Source organism: Dama dama, chromosome 29 (genome assembly GCF_033118175.1).
Source record: "Dama dama isolate Ldn47 chromosome 29, ASM3311817v1, whole genome shotgun sequence".
NCBI lineage: Eukaryota > Metazoa > Chordata > Mammalia > Artiodactyla > Cervidae > Dama > Dama dama.
Window position 1 is genome coordinate 50,439,640 of NC_083709.1, and position 22,808 is coordinate 50,462,447.

Here is a 22,808-nt window from a genome sequence, read left to right on the forward strand (position 1 = left end):
TGTATAATATAGTTATTTACAATTTTTAAAGGTTATACTCCATTTGTAGTTAGCATAAAACAGTGACTATATTCTCTGTGCTGTTCAGTATATTCTTGTAGCTTATTTATTTTATACATAGCAGTCTGCATCCCTTAGTCCCTTACCTCTACATTGCCCCTCCAGCCACCTTCTCCCCACTGGTAACCACTAGTTTGTTCTCTATATCTGTGTGTCTGCTTCTTTTTGCTTATATTTGTTAGTTTGCTTTTTTAATTTACTTTTTAATTAAAGGATAATTGCTTTACAGAATTTTTTTGTTTTCTCCAAATATCAAGATGAGTCAGCCATAGGTATGCAGGTGACTTATTTCATTCAGCATGATACCCTCCAAGTCCATCCATGTTGCTGCAAATGGCAAAATTTCATTATTTTTTATGGCTGAACAGTATTCCATATGTATATATGTATCACAGCTTCTTTATCTGTTCATCTGTTGATAGACACTTAGGTTGCTTCCATTCTTGACAACTGTAAATAATGCTGCTATGAACATTGGAGTGCATGTATCTTTTTGAATGATTGTTTGAGTTTTTTTGGATAAATTCCCAGGAGTGGAATTGCTCATTATAGATTTTAGTTTTTGAGAGTTATTTCTTATTTTCTGGTTGTTCCTTTATTTCCATAACCCCCTGTTCTTTCCTACATTGCCTCTGTTTCCTCTCAGTCAATTTTTATTTTTACTAATTTGGTCTTTTCCTTCATGCTAAAATTCAGTGAAATGCCTAGGAGTTCTTGGTTGTCAGTTTGTATTACGAATGAAAGAATGCTCTCAGCAAGCTTTTTGGATGTTTGACTGAGGCTTGTGGCCTGACACTGCTAGAGTGTGAAGAGGAGGGAGTCAGGCATTATCCTGAGGAGGGGGTGAAAGAGCATCCCCCAGAAGCCTAAAAGAGTTCTCATTTGGAATTCCAGCATCTACACTATCTTTCCTAGTTCTTCATGAGATGGTTTACAGTCTGTTCAATGTCCTCAGAAGGAAGACTTCTAGGGTTCTCTTGATTTTTTGTTTAGGGACAAACTTAGTTGGCTGCTGGCTCTGCCTATGGGGGACAGGAGGGCATTTTTAAAATTCAGATTCTTACATAAGCACATTGCTTTCAGTCCCACTTAAATACTACTGGTTTGCCATATCTGTTACCACCAGATCTGCAGTTTCATGGAAGTTCTTTGGAGAAGAAAAACTTCCTCCTATATTGAAACCCTAGGCAAGATGCTTAGGTGGAACTTTCTCTACTTCTTTCAGCCATAGCCATTTTTTCATTTGTTTCTGATTTGAGAAATTCGTTGACATACATTGTCTGATGGTGGTCCCTTTTTCATTCTACTCTATAGGTTTGTCTGTAAAGGAAAGCCAGCACTGTACTTTAGGTGGAGTGCCAGGAGAGAGGGGAGGTCAGCAGCGGAGCCGTCATGATACGGAAGTCACAGGAACTCATTAAGATCCCTGCTGTCTCCTATTGTCCAACAGTGCTGATATTTTTAAGGTATCTTTAAGCAACTAGCCGTAAAGAACTCTCTCTCTCTCTCTCTCTCACCCATGCTGCCCTGGGCTCCACATGTTAACCATTCAGCTCCTCTTCCTCCCACACTATTACATACATGTGCCATGTGTGTCCTATGACATGTCACTTCCCTCTATCCAAAATGGCATGTCATTTGGGGAACAGTGATTCTCTGAGTCTACATTTTTCTCAAGAATATTTTTTTCTTCTAAAAACAGGGAAAGGAGGCCAAGTATATAAGCATTTACAGCCTCACCCAAATTCTGTGTTCTGGGGGATGGGGAGTGAGGAAGGCTGTTAATCACTGCCTTTTAATGGTTGTTAACCCATCAAAAATGAAAGAATGAATTTCCCTGGAGCAGTAAAACAGTAAGGTCACATCTTTTTCTCTACAGAGAAATAAAGTCAGGTAGTCGGGCAATGAAAGACAAAGGAAGAAGACAGAGCAGCTGCTGGAACAGATATTCTCTATGTCTACAAATTTAAGTAACAGATAAAACTTTTAATAGAGAAGTCAATTGAATAGAGCCCTTGTTTAATTCCTTGAATAGCATTGCATTTTGTTAACTCAAACTGCTGAAATGACTTTTGAATTCTACTCAAAGTCATGGAGATATATGTTTACTTCAGTTGTCTCCCCCATCACAGTCATAAATACAGAGAGTGAAGGCTGCTAAATCTGCCATTTCACAGCAAAAAACAACACCACGACAATTTAACTAACGATTCTCTCACACCACTTTTATTATACAAAAAAAGGTTTCTCTTTTTGACAGAGAACGACATCCTGCATGGTTTCTTTTTCAGAAGGGCAGAAATGTGTGTCTTGGTGAAAAAAGGCGAAGAAATGAGGCTGCTCCCTCTTAATGCCTTTTATGACTACTTGCTCTCTCCCACTTTCTTCTTATATCCTCTCTAAATATAGTTTATAAGTGGATGCCTTAACATTTGAGTTAGACTGAGTTGGTGCCAAGCATTTGATGGACCTCATTTGTTGTTGTTACTGTGGGTCCAATTAAGATCTCTTTTATCCCTTACTCCTTTGTTTTAGTTAGACTGTTCTAGTGACTATCTTTTTAACATGCCCAAAGGCTTCCTATTGTTATGCTACCATTTACTTTTTCTTTTAAATAAAAAGTTACCCCCGCTTATATAGCTTATATATCCTCACTAATATATCTAAAGTTCCACCTCTCTTTTAACATGCCATCCAGATCCTACCCCCTCCGTAAATCTCTTTGTGACTAACTTCCTCTCCTTGAAGTGTTCTCTCCTTCCTCCAAATTTCTATCACTTGTATTGTCTTTTTTGTTTTACAGCTCTTGTACGGCTCTGACTAAAGCAAGACTACTCACAATCTTAGTTTTGTGACCAATGCCCATTAGGGTTGTTCATGGAATAAAGTAAGCACCAATTTTAGCATTTAAAAAATAGATTCATCACTATTTAAATGCCTAATATTTTTCATATTAAAAATAGTTATTTCATACTTGAGAGAGGGAAAATACTGTTGAAATATTTCATCAAAACATTTACAGTCAGCTAAATGATAAACAGCTACATTTATAGGTTAATTTCCTTACCCAGCCATCTTATTTTATTCTCTATTACTGCTAAACTTGAAAACTCCAGTTCATAGTTTATGGTTTTCACACAGAGTTATTAACCTCAGACTTGAACAGACCAGAATTTAGGCATAGATTCTACACTAAAGACTAATTATAGCACTGCTTTCTGCTTTAAGTTAATGAGCACACCCTACTGCAAAACAGGAAAGCTGAGTGATTTATCTTAGGAGACAGCAATGAAGTATTCCTAATCCACCCTATGGTTGCATTTTGCTCAGCTAAGAAATTCTTCATATTCCATGGAAGTTTATATATGGATTTAAAATACATTGAATAATAAGTTATAGATTATTCTATAGATGAGTAAAGGAAATCATTAAGTGTTGGTAAAGAGTCAACATCATGGTGACTGAGTTGTTTTCACCACAGTTATGGCTTCCTCAGAAATTTTATATGTAGATTGAAACTTGTGATATTTCATTCCTGAAGAAATACATTCAAGATATAATAGCAATTATTAAAACATCTAATATTTATCACCTGGTAACTATATGCCTAGATAGCATATTAAAAATCAGAGACATTACTTTGCCCAAAGAGGTGTGTCTAGTCAAGGCTATGGTCTTTCCAGTAGTGATGTGAGACTTGGAATATAAAGAAAGCTGACTGCTGAAAAGTTGATGCTTTTGAACTGTGGTGTTGGAGAAAACTCTTGAGAGTCCCTTGGACTGCAAGGAGATCTACCAGTCCATCCTAAAGGAGATCAGTCCTGGGTGTCCTTTGGAAGGACTGATGCTAAAGCTGAAACTCCAATACTTTGACCACCTCATGTGAAGAGTTGACTCATTGGAAAAGACCCTGATGTGAGGGATTGGGGGCAGGAGGAGAAGGGGAAGACAGAGGATGAGATGGCTGGATGGCATCACCAACTAGAAGGACATGAGTTTGGGTAAACTCCTGGAGTTGGTGATGGACAGGAAGGCCTGGCGTGCTGCGATTCATGGGGTCGCAAAGAGTCGGACACGACTGAGCGACTGAACTGAACTGAACTATATGCCAGGCAGCGTAAGTATTTTATATGGATTATCCTATGTAAACCCTAGGATAATTATTTCAGGTAGGTACTATCACAAAATTTATTTACTGATAATTAAATTATGTTATAGAGAGATTGAATGCCTTGTCTAAAATCACATAGCTTGTGAGTGGTCCAGCTGGGTTTTGAATCCTGGAAATCTGACTCCAGAACCATAAGTCTTAACTACTAATGGATTGTACTATTTAAGAAAGTCACTTATAGAAACAGCTATGGACAGAAATAGCAACTTTATTATATGTTTTCAGCTCATTCATCATTTAATAAAAATTTGTGCAAGTATCACTTCCTCAACACCTCAACAACAAATGCCATGTATTAGAAAAACAACATTTTACATGGTTGCTGTTTTCTTTGCCATAAAAGCTGAAAAGACCTACAATCAATAGCTGCAATTTGTTTGTATTTAAAATGTCACTATTTCTCTCAAAATTGAAGGAATGTTACAAATCATGTAGTTCACCATCACCTGTATTCTATGAATGAAGCAGTCTGCAAATAAGAGCAACATTTTTCTTTGCGTAGTGAACACTCTTCTTTCTATACATATAACTGGTGTAACATGCAGTACTTATTCCTAGACAATCTATACCACAGTGCATAAAGTGATCATCCACTACACAAACAAAACTCTTCTATGACATGACTTTTCACCAATGAACGAACAAGTCATCCAGCACTTATATATATATATAAATATATATATATATACACACACACACATATATATATATATATATATATATATTACATATCATTATCTGTATACCAAATGTGGTTTGGTAAAGCTTTAAAGCAATATGTCAGCTAACAGCACACATGATACTAATTACTTTTCATACAGTATGATACTGAAATCCCAAAGTGTTAGATTATAGATGACTTTTACCATAGCTTTTGTATTGATTTTAAAATATGCCCATCAGTTTTTTGACATTCCAAAGATCAACGCTAATTCCCTTTCCCTTGGTATGAACTGGACTTAGTAGCTCAAATCTAATAAATAGAATATGTTAGGGCTTCTGAGACTAGGTCTTAGAGAGCAATAAGTCTTCTTCCTTGCTCTGTCTCAGATCACATGCTCCAGGGGAATCTAGCTGCCGTTTTGTGAAAAAAACACTCAAATGGCCACATAGAGAGGCCACACGTCAAGGACCTGAGTTCATCCAACAATCATAAAAGAAGTGAGGCTTCCTGACAAAGTAGGCTGTTTTGAAGCAGATTCCCCAGTCCCTAGTCGAGCTTTCTGATGACGACAGTCCTGGTTGACACCTTGACTACAACTTCTTTAGAGACCCTGACCTAAAACCACCCAGGTAAGTCACACCTAAATTTCTGATCTATAGGAATTATGAGATAATAAATATAAGTTGGTTTAAGTTTCTGGGTTTTGGGTTATTTTATGACATAGCAATAGATAATTAATATACTTTTCTTTCCTTCTGTACATACTATCATTAACTTTACAACTTGTTTTATATTCTCTCTGCAATAACTTGAATTATAGCTATCTTTAACTTGGTGAAATTTAGAATATGTTTTATTTCACCTCTCTTTAGTAGCAAAATTCATCAGTTCTAACTGGAAAGGTATAAATTTGTACTAGAAAGTCAATTATTTTATGATCTTTATACTCTGCTGAAATTCTGATGATTTTATGCCACTATTGAAAAACATTGTATCAATGAATTAAAGAATATGAAATTTTTTTCAACTAAAAATCATTATATTTACAATTTGCAATACATTTTAACTACCTTTACAAAATCATGATACTTATAGATTCACTTTAACATTCAAATTCATCCTCCATATTTAACTGTTTTAACTACTTAATTTTATAATTTTTCCTCAATAGTAATATTTGCATTGAAATTTCCAGCAACACTTTTAAGACTATCTGAACTATTTTAAAGTTATTTTGCCATTTTGTGAAAAAAGATGTAATGTAATAATAACACATTTGCAGTTTTATATATATGAACAAAAAGACAAATAATATGTATCTGCCCACCAAGAGCTGTTGAAAATATTAATAAAATATGTAATCAGGTTGATATGAAAAGATAAAAGTAATCCACGTCATGAACAGAAGAGGAGACATTACTACAAAAGAACTGATATTAAAAAAAGATGATAAGAGAAAATTATGGACAATTCTAGGCAATATGTTCAATAATATAGGTGGAGAGCTCTTCAAAAGATCAACACTACCACAGAACACTTGAGAAGACATAAGAACCCAATTAGCCCTTTATCTAGAAAAGAAACTGAATTTGTAGGTAAAAATTATCCCACAAAAACTCTAGGGTGCAGATGCTTCCAGTGATGAATTATACCAAATGTTTCATAAAGAAATATCAACTCTACTCAAAATTTCCCAAAGCATAGGCAAGGAGCAAAAACTTCCTAAGATTTTGTGATGCCCTTATTACTCCGGTATGAATATTAGACAAAGACATTCCAAGAAAATAAAACTAAACACCAATATCCCTCATGAGCACAGATATAAAATCCTGAACAAAATTTTTAACAAATCCTTAATAAAATTTTAGCAAATCAAAGTGAGCAACATATAAACAGGATGATACATCATAAGCAGGCAGACTTTATCTCAGAATTGCAATTCTCAAATAGCAGTTAAAAGATAATCAACGTAATCCATCATATCAATAAGGTGAAACAGAAGAAACATATGATCATCTTAACAGATTCAGGTAATGCACTTACCAAAATTCACTTTCAAGCGTGATAAAAACAAGGAATACAAGGCAATTATATCAACTGATAAAAGGAAGCTGCAAAAACTTATAAGCTAAAATTTTACTTAGTGGGGAAGGACTAAAATGCCGTTCCAAAGCACAGAAACAACCCAAGGCTATCTGCTCTCATCACTTCTGTTCAGTAGGATAGAGGTTTCAGCTAGTTCAATACGGCAAGGAAAGGGAACAAAAGACACAAATTTGGGAAAGAAGAAGTAAAAATGTTAACGCAAAAGTAGCATGAATGTCTGACTAGAAAACTTTAAGGATTTTATAATAAGCTACTAGGTAACCAACATATAAATTTTACAGAGAATATAAGGTCAATATAGAAAATTTAATTGTATTTATATACATTAAATAGGAACATTTAGAAATGAAAACTGATAAAATATTTATAATAATATTTTAAAATAAAGCAGAAATCACTATAACAAAGTAGAAATCGCACACTGAAAATGACAAAGCAATGATTATAGAATTTAAGACAGACTTAAATAAATGGACATTTATCAATGGGGAGACACGTTAGCATTTTAATTCTCCCTAAGATTATCTATCCATTCAATGAAATTCTAATCAAATTCTCAGGAGGATTTTTTTTGCAATAATTAACAAGCTGATCCTAAAATTTATATAAATTCAAAGAATCTGGAGTAAAAAACAACAAATTAAGCAAAGAACCAAGTTGGAAGACTTGAAGTACCTGATTCCAAGACTTACCATAAAGCTCCAGTAATCAAGAAGCATAGTATTGGCATGAGGACAGACATACAGAACACTGTAACAGAAGAGAGTCCAGAAATGTACTCACCAATACAAGGTCACTTTTCTTGATATAGATACCAAGGAAGAAGGATAGTATTTTCAACAATGGCACTGAAATAGGAAGTCCACATTTAAGAAAAAAATAAACCTCAAACATTACCTCACGACTTATACAAACATTAAATTGAAAAAGATAATAGATCTATATGTTAGAGAAAATTACAAAATTTATAGATAAAATATATAAGAAAATCTTTGTGACCTTTAATTAAAGAATTCTTAAAATTTTACAAAATAAAGTTTACAAAAAATAAAAATTTGATAAATTAGATTTTATAAAAAATGAAAGCATTTTATTATTCGAGAGATACTGTTAAGAAAATTAAAAGGCAAGCCACAGACTGGGGGAAATAAATACAAAACATCTATCTGATAAGACTTGTATTCAAATTCTATAAAGAACACTTATTCCTAAATAGAAAGACGAGAAAAAAACCAATTTAAAAATGGGCAATATATCTGAAGACAGACTTCATGGAAGAAGATATTTCAAATGGTAAATAAATACATAAAATGATGTTTAACTTCATTAATTATTAGGGAAAAAGCAAATAAAAACAACTGTGAGATAGTTGTACATACCTGACATTCCAGCTAAAATTTAAGTGCCGTGCCTTAGTGCCATGGCTTAATAAGTGTATGGAACTACAGGGATCTCATGGCTGATGGGAGTGCAAAATAATATAGCAGATGTGGAAAATAGTGGGATTTTCTTACAAAGGATACACCCACATTGCCCAACAATAGCATTCTCAAATATCTACCAAAGAGAAATAAAAATATCCGACCACACAAAGATGTGCACATGAATATTCACAGAAACTTCATTGAACAGACAAAACCATAAAGATTAACAGCATGGCCTTCAGATCTAGGTCACAGAGAAACTGTATTAATAACAACCTTGAAGTGAAACCAATCCTAATGACCAAAAACTGGTAAATGATTAAACATATAATGGTACATCCATATCATGGAATACTACTCAGCAATGAAAAGGAACAAACTACTGGTGCATTTTCTTATGGATGAATCACAAAAGAATCATGCTATTAATTAATTGAGGCCCCCAAAACTATGTGACTCCATTTATATAAACTTCTAAAAAATGTAAAGCCATAGTGACAGAGAGTCAGTCTAGTAATCATCAGACCCTGGGGAGAGTAGAGAGAGAAATGACTGCAAGGAGTACAAGAGAACTATTTGGGTTGATGCAAATGTTGAGTATCTTGATAATGCTCATGGCTAAATAACTATACATGATTGTCAAAACTGCTTAAATTTCACATTTAAAAGTAGTGAATTTTATTTATGTAAATTACCTTTAGTAAAGCTTATTAAAAAAAGAAAGTTGACAGGAAGAAATTACTCTAGCCAAGATGAATGCCACCTGTTAAGAAAACAATGATATTTAAAAGTACAATAGGATTTTATGGAAAATTAAAATTTACCTTATGTTTCAAATTTGTAAAAAATATCTGAATAAAATTTTTCTTTTTTTTTTTTCACTTTGAAACGAACATACTACTTGTAGATCACCTGATAGATGGCCAAACTTTGTGACGCAATAATCTAGAACAAAGCTCTTGGTGTGAATTGGCCCTAACTTACACTAGTAACCTTTTAATTTTCTTCAGTGTATTATTTTAGTCTGAAAAAGGGAAAGTGAAAGTAACTCAGTCAAGTCCAACTCTTTGCGACCACATGGATTGCAGTCCACCAGGCTACTCTGTCCATGGAATTCTCCAGGCAAGAATACTGGAGTGGGTTGCCATTTCCTTCTCCAGGGGATCTTCCTGACCCAGGGATCAAACCTGGGTCTCCCGCATTGCAGGCAGACACTTTACCGTCTGAGCCCAACAATGAAATAATATTAAAAACAGTGAAAAATTTTTAAATGTTGTAAGAATTATAAAAATGTGACAAAGAGACAAAGTGAGCAAATGCTGTTGAAAAAAACGGCAGTGATAGACTTGTTCAACATTGGGTGGGCACAAAATTTCAATTCATAAAAAATGAAGCATTTGCAAAAGGCTGAAGCTGAAATCTCCAATATTTTGCCCACCTTATGTGAAGAGCTGACTCACTGGAAAAGACTCTGATGCTGGCAAAGATTGAGGGCAAGAGGAGAAGGGGGCATCATTGACTCAATGGACATGAGTCTAAGCAAACTCCAGGAGACACTGAAGGACAGGGAAGCTTGGTGTGCTGCATCCATGGTGTTGCAGAGTCGGACATGACTGAGCAGCTGAACAACAAATGCCTGTACATCTGTAATCACCTTGAAAAGATGTCCTCCTGGGTGGCTTCTGTCCCTTCAGCCTGAGTCAGAACAAAACTTCCATGTGTCAACCTTCAGTCAAGACTGGAGACTCATAAGCATGAGAAGACAGACTCTATGCCATTGAGCTTGGAGATGATTTGTTATGAAACATTACTGTTGGCACCTTCCTGTTCTTTATCATTCCTTCCCTTCTCTTTTCTAGGGGCATTTAGTGGAAGAGATTATCTACTTCCACTACTATAATCATCACTAATAGGGAGAAAACCACTAAATCCCCCTCTAGCCTGGCCTTTCTTCTGAGCTCCAGGCTCTGACATGACAGTTTAACAATAAGTACCCACTTGACACATGAAGGAAGGAAAAAAGTGAAACACCTCATTAGTTGCCTAGCAGATATTTACACAATTTTATACATAATTTGTTCTCAGTAAATATTTTTGAAGTTAATAAAACTATTATTGATATAATTTTAATTGGGAGAGCATTACTTATGATTATTTGCTCCCAGCAAGATACAACCTGATCTTGGTTTTCTATTTCATCTTCTCATTTGGAAAAGATCCCTTAAAGAAAACAATGAATCTTAAGATTCTAATAACTTTTAAATTATTTTTGTATAATTCTTAAGAAATTAAAAAACATATGGACTTATAATGCTATAATGTGGAGCTGATATTTATATCAAATATTTAGCTTCTCCCTTCACTATTGTATATAGTATATATAGTATTCCATTTTTAATAGGAATAAGCATGGATAGCTTAGGGTTGGTATTGAAATAACTTTTTAAAGATTTTTGCAGTTGATTTTGAGAGTGTATAAAGTAAAATAATTGCAATATAATCTGTCATTATAAAGGATTAAATAAATAAGGAAGCAAATGACTGTAATATCAAGTATCTGAAAATTAAGGCGCATGAACAAATTAGTCTATAGACATAAAAAACAAACTAGTATATGAAATATCTGAGGGAGAATGATTGAGAGTAGGTAGTTTTTTTCCATGTTTAAATTTTATTAATATACACTATTTTTTAGAATTGCTATAGATTTGCATAATATTTGAAGACAGAGAATCCCTATATATTAATATTCCTTCACATAGTTTCCTGTGTTATTACCATCTTAGTGTGGTATATATGCTACAGTCATTGAACCAAAACTGAAACATTACTGTTAATGAAAGTCTACAGTTTAATCAGACATCCCTACTTTCCACCTAATAATGTCTTTTTCTATTCCAGGATTTCTTCCCGATGACCACATCACATTTACTTGTCAGGTTTCCTCAGGCTCCTTTTGGCTGAGACAGTTTCTCAGATTTCCTTTATTTTTGATGAACTTGACAGTTTTGAGCTGTACTGGTCAAGTGTTTTGTAGGATGTCACTTGAATGGAATTTTCTTAATGTTTGTCTCATGACTAGACTGGAATAACAGGTTTAGAGGAAGATGGTAACAGAGGTATAGTGACATGTCATCACATCATAACAGAGATATGTGCTTTCAATGTGATTTATCACTCTAGATATTGACCCTGATCACCTGGTTGAGGGTGACGGTACAACAAATTTCTCTTCTGTAAAGTATTCTTCCTCCTTGCTATACTCTGCTCCATGGAAGAAAATCACCATATGCAGGCCACACTTAAGGAGTGTAGTGATATAGTCTTCCTTTTTGAGGATGGAATACCTACATAAATTATTTAGAAATCCTTCTGCATGGGATATTTGTCTCTTCATCCTCATTTATTTTGTCAATTCTTTACACCTAGTATGAACTAAGAGATATTTATTTTATACTTTGGGATATGGTACAATGCTAGTTTATTTTGTGGCTCAAATTGTTCCAGCTTTGGCCACTCAGAGCTCTTTAAGTTGTACTGTTGTCTTGTGTCTGTTTGGGAAAATCCCATCAATGCAGGCTTTTTGTTTGTTTTGTTAGTAATTCCTTACTATCTGTTACCATAATATGTTCCAGGCTTATCCTATGTATTTTCCTAGATCCAAAACCAACCATTTCTCCAAGATTTCCTTATCCAATTTGTTGAACAATGATATTAGAAACCAAGATACAGGTGTTGCAACTGTTACTTGTTGCTACTGGGCACTGTTGCTTATAGGTCCTCTGCAACTGACAGAGCAAGGACTATATGTATGTATACTAACTAATATAATTAACTTCTATCTATAAATATTTTCATATGTAATCTGGACCCATATACATAATAATGTCTCAAACTCTAATTCATTTCCACATGGATAATTCTAGCCTCCTTCCCTTGCATAACTGTAGATTCCTATTCTAACAGAAAGAAACCTGGCTCACACTGTCTGCCATACAATTCTTAATTTTTCAATTCCAGTAGACACTTATAGCACATATACCTATATATCATATTTGTTAAGCCCTATCCTCATGGAAACCAACTTTATTAACTAGACTGTACTTCCTTTTTGTCTTTAGTCCTACAAACTCTATTCGTTCCCAACTTGGGCCAGCAGCATCCCCCCATTCCCTTCAGTGAGGCTGTTTCCTGCAGCTGTAATACAGTTAGATTTCCTTGTCACAGTCTGCTTTCCTTCATGAGATCTCTGCCCTTTTAAATGATTTTTTTAAGGTACACAGATTAAAGGTTACTTTTGCCGCAAAGTTCCATAGGTTTTAACAAATGTATGTCAGCTATCTGGCATTACAGTAGCATACAGAATAGGTTCACCACCTAAAAATGAAGCACCCCTGTGCTTCACTCACACACTCCTTCCTTTTTTTCCCCAAACCCCTGACAACCACTTATCTTTTTGCTATCCATTTCCGTAATTCCATATGATTGGAATTATAAAATATAATATAGAGGTCTCAGACTAGCTCCTTCCAATTAGTAGTCTGTATTTTAAGTTCATTATTTTTTTCTTCATGGTTTGATAGCTCATTTGCTTTTATTGCTAAGTAATATTCCATTGAATAGATGTACCACAATTTGTTTATCAGTTTACCCACTGAAGGATATCTTAGGTGAGCACAAGTTTTGGCAATTACATCCCATAAAAAAAATGTATGAAGGCTTCATTCTCCACATTATCAACAATTGTTTCATGATAAAAATAGGAAACTAAGTGAACAAATACTTACAAAATGCTGAGATTCCCAGCTATCTTCTCTACCAGGGTTCCAGAATTCTTGCACGAGGCTTTTTGTCCCTAAGGCAGGATATGCAAAGTGTTTACTCTCAACAGTCTCAACTGTGACTCAAGCAGGTCACAGGTCACAGTTCACAGACCCGACCTGAGTTTCTCTAAAACTACTGAGTTTACAGGCTCTCATTCTCATGTAAGGAGATAATTAAAGAATTTTAAAAATTCGGAGAAAAGCTTCTAACAAGAAAGGGCAACACCAACTAAACAAATATAAAAAGACAACTTGGAATAAACAAATATTGAAATGAGAAAGAAATTTAAATATTATTTTCCTTAGTAACCTCAGAGATAGAAAATAAGGTAACCACAAAGAGAGAACAGAATGCTTTATTGGAAAAAAAAAAGAAAAAAATATTCAGAGAACACCACTGGTTTTTGGCAAGCAATAAAAAATTATAGCAGAAATGAAAAACTCAATAGAAAGCCTGAAAAGATAATAAGATAGGAAAAAAACATAGTAGATAAAGAAAAAAAATAGGTGACAGAACAGGAGGTTTAGTAAGTTACAGCTCCAAAAGAGAGAAGAAAAAATACAGAAGAAAGAGGATCATCAGTGATACTATTTGAGCAAAATTTTCAGAATTAGAACATGACTTCCAGGTTAAAGGGGCGCACTGACAATATAGAATAGTGAACAGACTCACAGCAAAGTAATAGTGAAACTTAAAAACACTGGAGACAAAGAACATGTACTAAAATCTTCCAGGTAAGAAAACAAATTAGGGCTCATATAAAAGATGAGCAATCAATATGGCTTTAAGTTTCTTAAGAAAAGTATAGGAAAATAGAAGAAAATGAGAAATTCCTTCAAAATTCTAAAGGAAAATGACATCCATCCTAGATTTCTATACCCAGCTAAATATTACTCAGGTATTGGGATAGAAGAAAACTATTTTCAGACATGCACAGTCTTAAATAATTTATCTCCCCTGAATGACTTTTCAAGAAGCTCTTAGAAGTGACCTCCACCAATAGGAGAGTAGATAAAGTAGTGAAAAGCATGGAGTACAAGAAACAGAAGAGGGGACACAAGAGAAAGGTAAAGTAGTCTGATGATGGTGAAAGGAGATTTCAAATAGAATGGCTATCAAATAGTTGACTGGCAGCTAGGCTCCAGGAGAGAATTCTCCAAGATGACAAAACTTACGGAATGCCTCATGTGCATATTGATTGATAGTATGCTTAAATAGTGACAGAAAGTTTGAGATTGAAATAGTGATAAATTAAAGAGCAAAAAAAAAAAAAAAAAATCATTAATTCCAGGCAAAGGAAAAAGTAGTGCTGAGAAAAAAAATTCCTATCATAGTTTCTTAGCTGTGAATAAAATTTGCACATAGTAAACACACAGTATTGATGCAAATAAATTGTGACATAATTTTATTGAGAAGACAGGGGAAGAAAAAATGTGTAAGTGTGATATTCTAGAGCTAAAGTGAAAACTAATTCTTCATGCTATTTCACAAAGAGAGAAATAATAATATCTTTTAAAAATTAACAACTGTTGGTATATTTTTAAGACATATGGAGGTAAGCTGTGAAAGGGTTAAATGAGGAGAAATTTTAAAGATTACCTTTTAAAAAAGGCAAACTGTAGGGGAAGGAAGAAACTGCTACTGTTGGTAACCAACCTGAAGAACTAGATTTTTAGATATATACAAGTAAAATTTTGATACACATGGAAAGGAAAAATTCTTACACAAAACAGACACATAAATCACTGGAACAAAATAGAAAGCCCAGAAATTAACTCATGCATGCATGCCTACTGAGTCACGTCCAACTCTCTGCAATCCCCTGGACAAAGGAGATAAGAATATATGATATATGATGGGGAAAAAAAAACAAAAACAAAAAACAAAACAGTCTCTTCAATAAGTGGCCCTGGAAAAACTGGACAGCTACATGTAAAAGAATGAAATTGGAATATTCTGTAACACCATATATGAAATTGTGGCATCTGCAGACAAGGGTGGACCTAGAGACTGTCAGACACAGGGAAGTCAGAAAGAAAAAAACAAATTTCATGTAATATTGCTTACATGGGAATCTAGAAAAATGATGCAGATGAATTTACTTGCAAATCAAAAATAGAAACAAAAACAAACTTAAAATGGTTTAATGACCTAAATGTAAGGCCAGACATGATAAACCTCCTTGAGGAAAACAGGCAGAACACTCCTGGACATAAATTGCAGCAGTATTTTTGGGCCCACCTCTTAAAATAAAGGGAAAAAAGCAAAAATAAACAAAAAGGACCTAGTCAAAAGCACTTTCACAGCAAAAGAAACCACTGATAAAACAAAAAGACAACTTAGTGAATAGTAGAAAATACATGCAAATATCATGATTAATAAAGGATTAAAACTCATCATATATAAATAGCTCATACAACTCAACATCAGAAAAACAACTCAACTAAAAAATGGATAGAGTCCCTCTGTTATTCACCTGAAATTACTACAACATTGTTAATCAGCTATACCCCAGTACAAAATGTTTCTAGTGAAAAATTCAAAAAAATAAAAATTTAAAAGGAAAAAAAAAAACGGGTAGAGAAATTGAATAGATAGATGTTTTTCCAAAGAAAAAATGTAGATGGCCAACAGGCACATGAAAAGATGCTCAGCATTGCTAATCATCAGGTAAATGCAAATCAAAATCACAGAGAGGTATCTCCTCACTCGACTCAGAATAACTATCATCAAAAAAAAGAAAAAAAAAAAAAAACAGAAATAACAAATGTTAATGAGGATGCAGAGAGATGAGAATACCAGACCACCATATCTGCCTCCTGAAAAGCCTGTATGCAGGTCAAGAAACAACAGTTAGAACTGGATGTGGAACAACAGACGGTTCAAAATTGAGAAAGGAGAACAGCAAGCCTGTATATTGTCACCCTGCTTATTTAATTTTTATGCAGAATATGTGCATGTGTGTCTGACTCTGTGACCCTATGGACTGTGGCCCACCAAGCTTCTCTGTCCATGGAATTCTCCAGGTAAGAATACTGGAGTGGGTTGCCAGGCCCTCCTCCAGAGGATCTTCCTAACCCAGGGATTGAACCTGAATCTCTTATGTCCCCTGCATTGGCAGGCAGGTTCTTTACCACTAGCACCTCTGGAAAGCCCTATATGCATAGTTCAGTTCAATCGCTCAGTTGTGACCAACTCTTTGCAACCCCATGGACTGCACCATGCCAGGTTTCCCTGTCCATCACCAACTCCCGAAGCTTACTCAAACTCATGTCCACTGAGTTAGTGATGCCATCCAATCATCTCATCCTCTGTCATCCCTTCTTTGCCCACCTTCAATCTTTCCCAGCATCAGAGTCTTTTCAAAAGAGTCAGTTCTTCACATCAGGTGGCCAATGTATTGGAGTTTCAGCTTTAGCATCAGTCCTTCCAATGAATATTCAGGACTGATCTCCTTTAGGATGGACTGCTCGGATCTCCTTGCAGTCCAAGGGACTCTCAAGAATCTTCTCCAATACCACAGTTCAAAGCATCAACTCTTCGGCGCTCAGTTTTCTTTATAGTCCAAGTCTTACATCCATACATGACTATTGGAAAAACCAAAGCTTTGACTAGATGGACTTTTGTTGGCAAAGTAATGTCTCTGCTTTTAAATATGCTCTCTAGGTTGGTCATACTTTTCTTCCAGGGAGCAAGCATCTTTTAATTTCATGGCTGTAGTCACCATCTGCAGTGATTTTGGAGCCCAAAATGCAGAGTACATCATGAGAAATGCAGGACTGAATGAAGCACAAACTAGAATGAAGATTGCTGAAGAAATATCAATAACCTCTGATAGGCAGATGACACTACTCTCACGACAGAAAGTGAAGAGGAACTAAAGAGCCTCTTGATGAAAGTGAAAGAGGAGAGTGAAAAGCTGGCTTAAAATTTAACATTCAGAAAACTAAGATCATGGCATCTGGTCCCATCACTTCATGGTAAACAGATGAGGAAAAAATGGAAACAGGGACAGACTTTATTTTCTTGTGCTCCAAAATCACTGTGGATGGTAACTGCAGCCATGAAATTAAAAGATGCTTGCTCCTTGGAAGAAAAGCTATGACCAACCTAGACAGTATATTAAAAAGCAGAGACATTACTTTGAAACAGAGGTCCATAGAGTCAAAGCTGTGGTTTTTCCAGTAGTCATGTACAAATATAAGAGTCAGACCATAAAGAAGGCTGAGCACAGAAGAACTGATGCTTTCAAACTTTGGTGCTGGAGAGGTCTCTTGAGAGTCCCTTGAACAGCAAGAAGATCAAACCAGTCAATGCTAAAGGAAATCAACCCTGAATATTCATTGGAAGGACTGATGCTAAAGCTCCAATACTTTGGCCAAGAGCCAAGTATTGGATGCCAAGAGCCAAGTATTGGATGCCAAGAGCCAACTCCGGGTGTTGGTGATGGACAGGGAGGCCTGGCATGCTGCAGTCCACATGGTTACAAATAGTCAGACATGACTGAGTGGCTTAACACAACAACAAGAGAGAAAGGAACTCTTGTACACTGTTGATAGGATGTGAATTGGTGCAGCCACTATAGAAAACAGCATGGAAGCTGCTCAAATTTAAAAAGAGAACTACCATGGGGTCCAGCAATTCCATTCCTAGGTATATATCTGAAGAAAACCAAAAAGCCAGAAACACTAATTCAAAAAGATTCATGCACCCCAATCTTTAAAATAGCATTATTTATAATTGCCAAGATGTAGAAGTAATCAGTGTTCATCAATAGATTAAGGAATAAAGAAGATATGATACACAAACACACACACAATGGAATACTACTCTGTTATTAAAAAGAATGAAAATCTTGCCATTTACAGCAACATGAACTTGGATGGTATAAGTTAGACAGAGGGAGACAAGCAATGTATGATATCTCATATATGCATATGTGTGTGTGTGTGTGCATGCATGCTAAGTCACATCAGTTGTCTGACCCTTTGTGACCCCATGGACTATATCCCACCAGGCTCCTCTGTTCAGTGGGATTCTCCAGGCAACTCATTGGAGTGAGTTGCTACGCCCTTCTCCAAGGGATCTTCCTGATCCAGGGATTAAACTTGCGTCCCTATAACTTCTCCATTGGCAGGCAGGTTTTTTTACCACTAGCATCACCTGGGAAGCTCCATCACTTTTCTATGTAATCTGAAAAATACAGCAAACTAATGAATATAACAAAAGGAAGCAGACTCAGAGATGTAGAGAACAAGCTAGTGGTTTCCAGGTGGGGAGGGGTGGGGGGTTGGTAGAAGGCCCAAAGCATTGTATATAAGACAGACTCAAGGATGTATTGTACAGTATGGTGAATATAGCAATATTTTGTAATAAATGTAAATGGAAAGAGACCTTTCAAAATTTCATAAAAATTAAAATTAATAGAAGTTGAAAGTTCATTAATATAACACACTGAAGTCAGAATTTGGCTGACTCAGGATGGAATCACAAATGACCCTCTTTGCCACCACCCTTCAGTTCAGTTCAGTTCAGTCATTCAGTTGTGTCCGACTCTTTGTGACCCCATGGACTGCAGCACGCCAGGCCCCCTTGTCCATCACCAGCTCCCAGAGTTTACCCAAACTCATGTCCATTGAGTTGGTGATGCCATCCAGCCATCTCATCCTCTGTCATCCTCTTCTCCTCCTGCCCTCAATCTTTCCCAGCATCAGGGTCTTTTCAAATGAGTCAGTTCTTTGCATCAGGTGGCCAATGTACTGGAGTTTCAGCTTCAACATCAGTCCTTCCAATGAATATTTAGGACTGATTTCCTTTAGGATGGATTGGTTGGATCACCTTGCAGTCTAAGGGGCTCTCAAGAATCTTCTCCAACACCACAGTTCAAAAGCATCAACTCTTCAGCGCTCAGCTTTCTTTATAGTCCAAGTCTCACCTCACTACTGGAAAGACCATAGCCTTGACTAGACAGACCTCTGTGGCCAAAGTAATGTCTCTGATTTTTAATATGCTGTCTAGGTTGGTCATAACTTTTCTTCCAAGGAGTAAATGCCTTTTTATTTCATGGCTGCAGTAACCATCTGCAGTGATTTTGGAGCCCAGAAAAATAAATTCTGTCACTGTTTCCACTGTTTCCCCATCTATTTGCCATGAAGTGATGGGACGGGATGCCATGATCTTCGTTTTCTGAATGTTGAGCTTTAAGCCAACCTTTTCACTCTCCTCTTTCACTTTCATCAAGAGGTTTTTTAGTTCCTCTTAACTTTCTGCCATAAGGGTGGTGTCATCTGCATATCTGAGGTTATTGATATTTTTCCCGGCAATCTTGATTCCAGCTTGTGCTTCTTCCAGCCCAGCATTTCTCATGATGTACTCTGCATATAAGTTAAATAAGCAGGGTGACAATATACAGCCTTGATGTACTCCTTTTCCTATTTGGAACCAGTCTGTTGTTCCATGTCCAGTTCTAACTATTGCTTCCTGACCTGCATAGAGATTTCTCAGGAGGCAGGTCAGGAGGTCTGGTATTCCCATCTCTTTCAGAATTTTCCACAGTTTGTTGTGATCCACAGAGTCAAAACTTTGGCATAGACAATAAAGCAGAAGTAGATGTTTTTCTGGAACTCTCTTGCTTTTTCAATGATCCAGCTGATGTTGGCAATTTGCTCTCTGGTTCCTTTGCCTTTTCTAAAACCAGCTTGAATATCAGCAAGTTCACGGTTCACATATTGTTGAAGCCTGGATTGGAGAATTTTGAGCATTACTTTACTAGCGTGTGAGAGGAGTGCAATTGTGTGGTAGTTTGAACATTTTTTGGCATTGCCTTTCTCAGGGGCTGGAATGAAAACTGACATTTTCCAGTCCTGTGGCCACTGCTGAGTTTTCCAAATTTTCTGGCATATTGAGTGTAGCACTTTTACAGCATCATCTTTTAGGATTTGAAATAGCTCAACTGGAATTCCATCACCTCCACTAGCTTTGTTCGTAGTGATGCTTCCTAAGGCCCACTTGACTTCACATTCCAGGATGTCTGGCTCTAGGTGAGTGAGCACACCATCATGATTATCTGGGTCGTGAAGATCTTTTTTGTACAGTTCTTCTGTGTATTCTTGCCACCTCTTCTGCTTAAGTCCATAGCATTTCTGTCCTTAATTGAGCCCATCTTTGCATGAAATGTTCCCCTGCTGCTGCTGCTGCTAAGTCACTTCAGTCGTGTCTGACTCTGTGCGACCCCATAGATGGCAGCCCACCAGGCTCCCCATCCCTGAGATTCTCCAGGCAAGAACACTGGAGTGGGTTGCCATTTCCTTCTCCAATGCATGAAAGTGAAAAGTGAGAGTGAAGTCACTCAGTCGTGTCGGACTCTTCCTCATGGACTTCAGCCTACCAGGCTCCTCCATCCATGGGATTTTCCAGGCAAGAGTACTGGAGTGGGGTGCCATTGACTTCTCCGGAAATGTTCCCCTAGTCCAGCATAATTATTTGTGTGTGCTGGTAGCAAGCAAATTTTTGCTTTGATTAAAAGAGAAGTGAAGAATTTGGTATGTTTACTTTTGTAAGAGGTGGGTGGTATGAGGGAAGATGATAGAGAGATGAGTGAAAACATTTGACAAGTAGCCTTTATCTGTATGGGCTTCCCATAGGTGGCACAATGATAAAGAATTCACCTACCAACACAGGAGTTGCAAGAGATGTGGGTTCAATCCCGAGGTGAGCAAGATCCCTTGGAGAAGGAAACTGCAACCCACTCTAGCATTCTCGTCTGGAGAATCCCATGGACAGAGGAGCCTTGCAGGATACAGTCCATGTGGTTACAAAGGGTCAGACCCTTGATGCATTAACATTATGTGGGATACCATTAGCAGGGGCAACAATGAGATCCCTTCAGGAATTCTCTTGTGTAGCATGTGTATTTTAACTAGCTGAAGTTGAGGTAAGGATAAACAGTATGGTAGATGTGACTCTGTATTTGTAGCAAAGAAGCAATGTGTTTAGCCTAAGTGAATTTGCCCCAGAAAGCAGAGCTTGAGTCAAAGGCTTGTATATAGCAATCTGAGGGAGCAGGGGTTGGGGACTGGAAAAATTGAATAGGGACGGTGGAAACATTGGTGCAAAGATATGTCATTGAACTGATCACCAATTGGGTAACTGAAGCTCCATCTTACTGGAATTCTGAAATGCCATGTAGAATTCTCCTTATAATTATACATTTGAGGGATCATAGAAGATGGAAGCATTTATGCATGACTCTTATCCTCCACTGGCCCAGGTTTTGCACCTGGGAGTATGTTTCCCTAAATAAATTTTAAAAAAGAAAAAAAGAAATATTTAGAGAAGCTGCTGACAGAAAACGAGATTCCTAGTGTAGCTGAGGCTATATGCTCTCAGGTTTTACTTGTAAAGGTGGTTCTTACATTAACAACTGGAGTAAAACGTCCAGAGGCTATGAGGTGGGTAGAAGAAGTGTTTGCTGCAGTGTCTGATACTCTCTCTTGTGGATTCCCAGAAATGCTTGAGGGACAGGGTGGCTTTGAAGAGTGATCCGATATGAGCACGTGGATAAGAATAACACTAGAACTTGGAGTGTAACCATCAGTGTGACATTATTTATGTTTTCTGGCTTCTGAGGACTGATTTATTCTGTTTACACTTATAGTTGTCGTTTTGAAACTTTTTATTTTATATTGAAGTACAGGTGATCAGCAATGTTAGGTTAGTTTCAGGTGTACAACAAAGTGATTCAGTTACACATATACACATATTTATTCTTTTTTTTTTTCACATATCTATTCTTTTTCAAATTCTTTTTTTCCCATTTAGTTTGTTATAGAGTTCCCTGTGCTATAGAGTAGGTCCTGTTTAGTTATATCTTTTAAATATAGCAGTAGTGGGAGGGATTTCTAAGGAATTTGGGACTAACATGTACATTTGTCTTTTGTAAGGGCTCAACCCCAATAGGATGCTGGGAAAAGGCAAGTTTGGAGATAGGAGTGGTTCTCAGTCATCTTCAGTGATGGACCTGCACCAGAGAGATGAGTGTATCTTTCACGAATTTTTTTTGGTGGGACCCAGTGGTGTGGCTTATGGGATTTTAGTTCCCCAACCAGGGATTGAACCTGGGCCACAGGAATGAAAGTGCTGAGTCCTAACCACTAGACCATTGGGGAACTCCCAGAGGTGAGTGTATCTTGAGAGTATGACCCTCAACCCCTGTAAAACATCCAGGTTAACTCCAAAAATCATACTGAACTTTAGTTTTGACAGGAGAACACAAACCGCGAGTTGTGAATAGAAAACAGAAGTGAGCTGGACAGTCTGAGCAGTGTCTCCCAAAAGAATAAATTGGCAAGTAGTTGGCATCTCTTGGGGAATGTTGATCTTTTCAACGAGTATTCCTGGTTAGTAAAACCATCTCTGCTACCATGGTCACAGCAGACTGAAGAGGCAACTGCAGGAGCCCTGAAAGCAATCAGATACGGTGACAGGAAGGCTGACCATGCAGCGGGTGCGGCGGCTTTGCATGCTGCTCTCTCATTGCCTCGGAACCTTGACATGTGTT

The 22,808-nt window shown here is 36.6% G+C and overlaps 1 non-coding gene across 1 annotated transcript; it reads right to left on the reverse strand.

Moving 5' to 3' along the window:
• Positions 1 to 22,344: 22,344 nt before the first annotated feature.
• TRNAE-UUC (transfer RNA glutamic acid (anticodon UUC)) lies at positions 22,345 to 22,416 on the reverse strand. The gene has a single exon. It is a non-coding gene; the product is annotated as a tRNA-Glu (tRNA).
• Between the last annotated feature and the right edge of the window lie 392 nt (positions 22,417 to 22,808).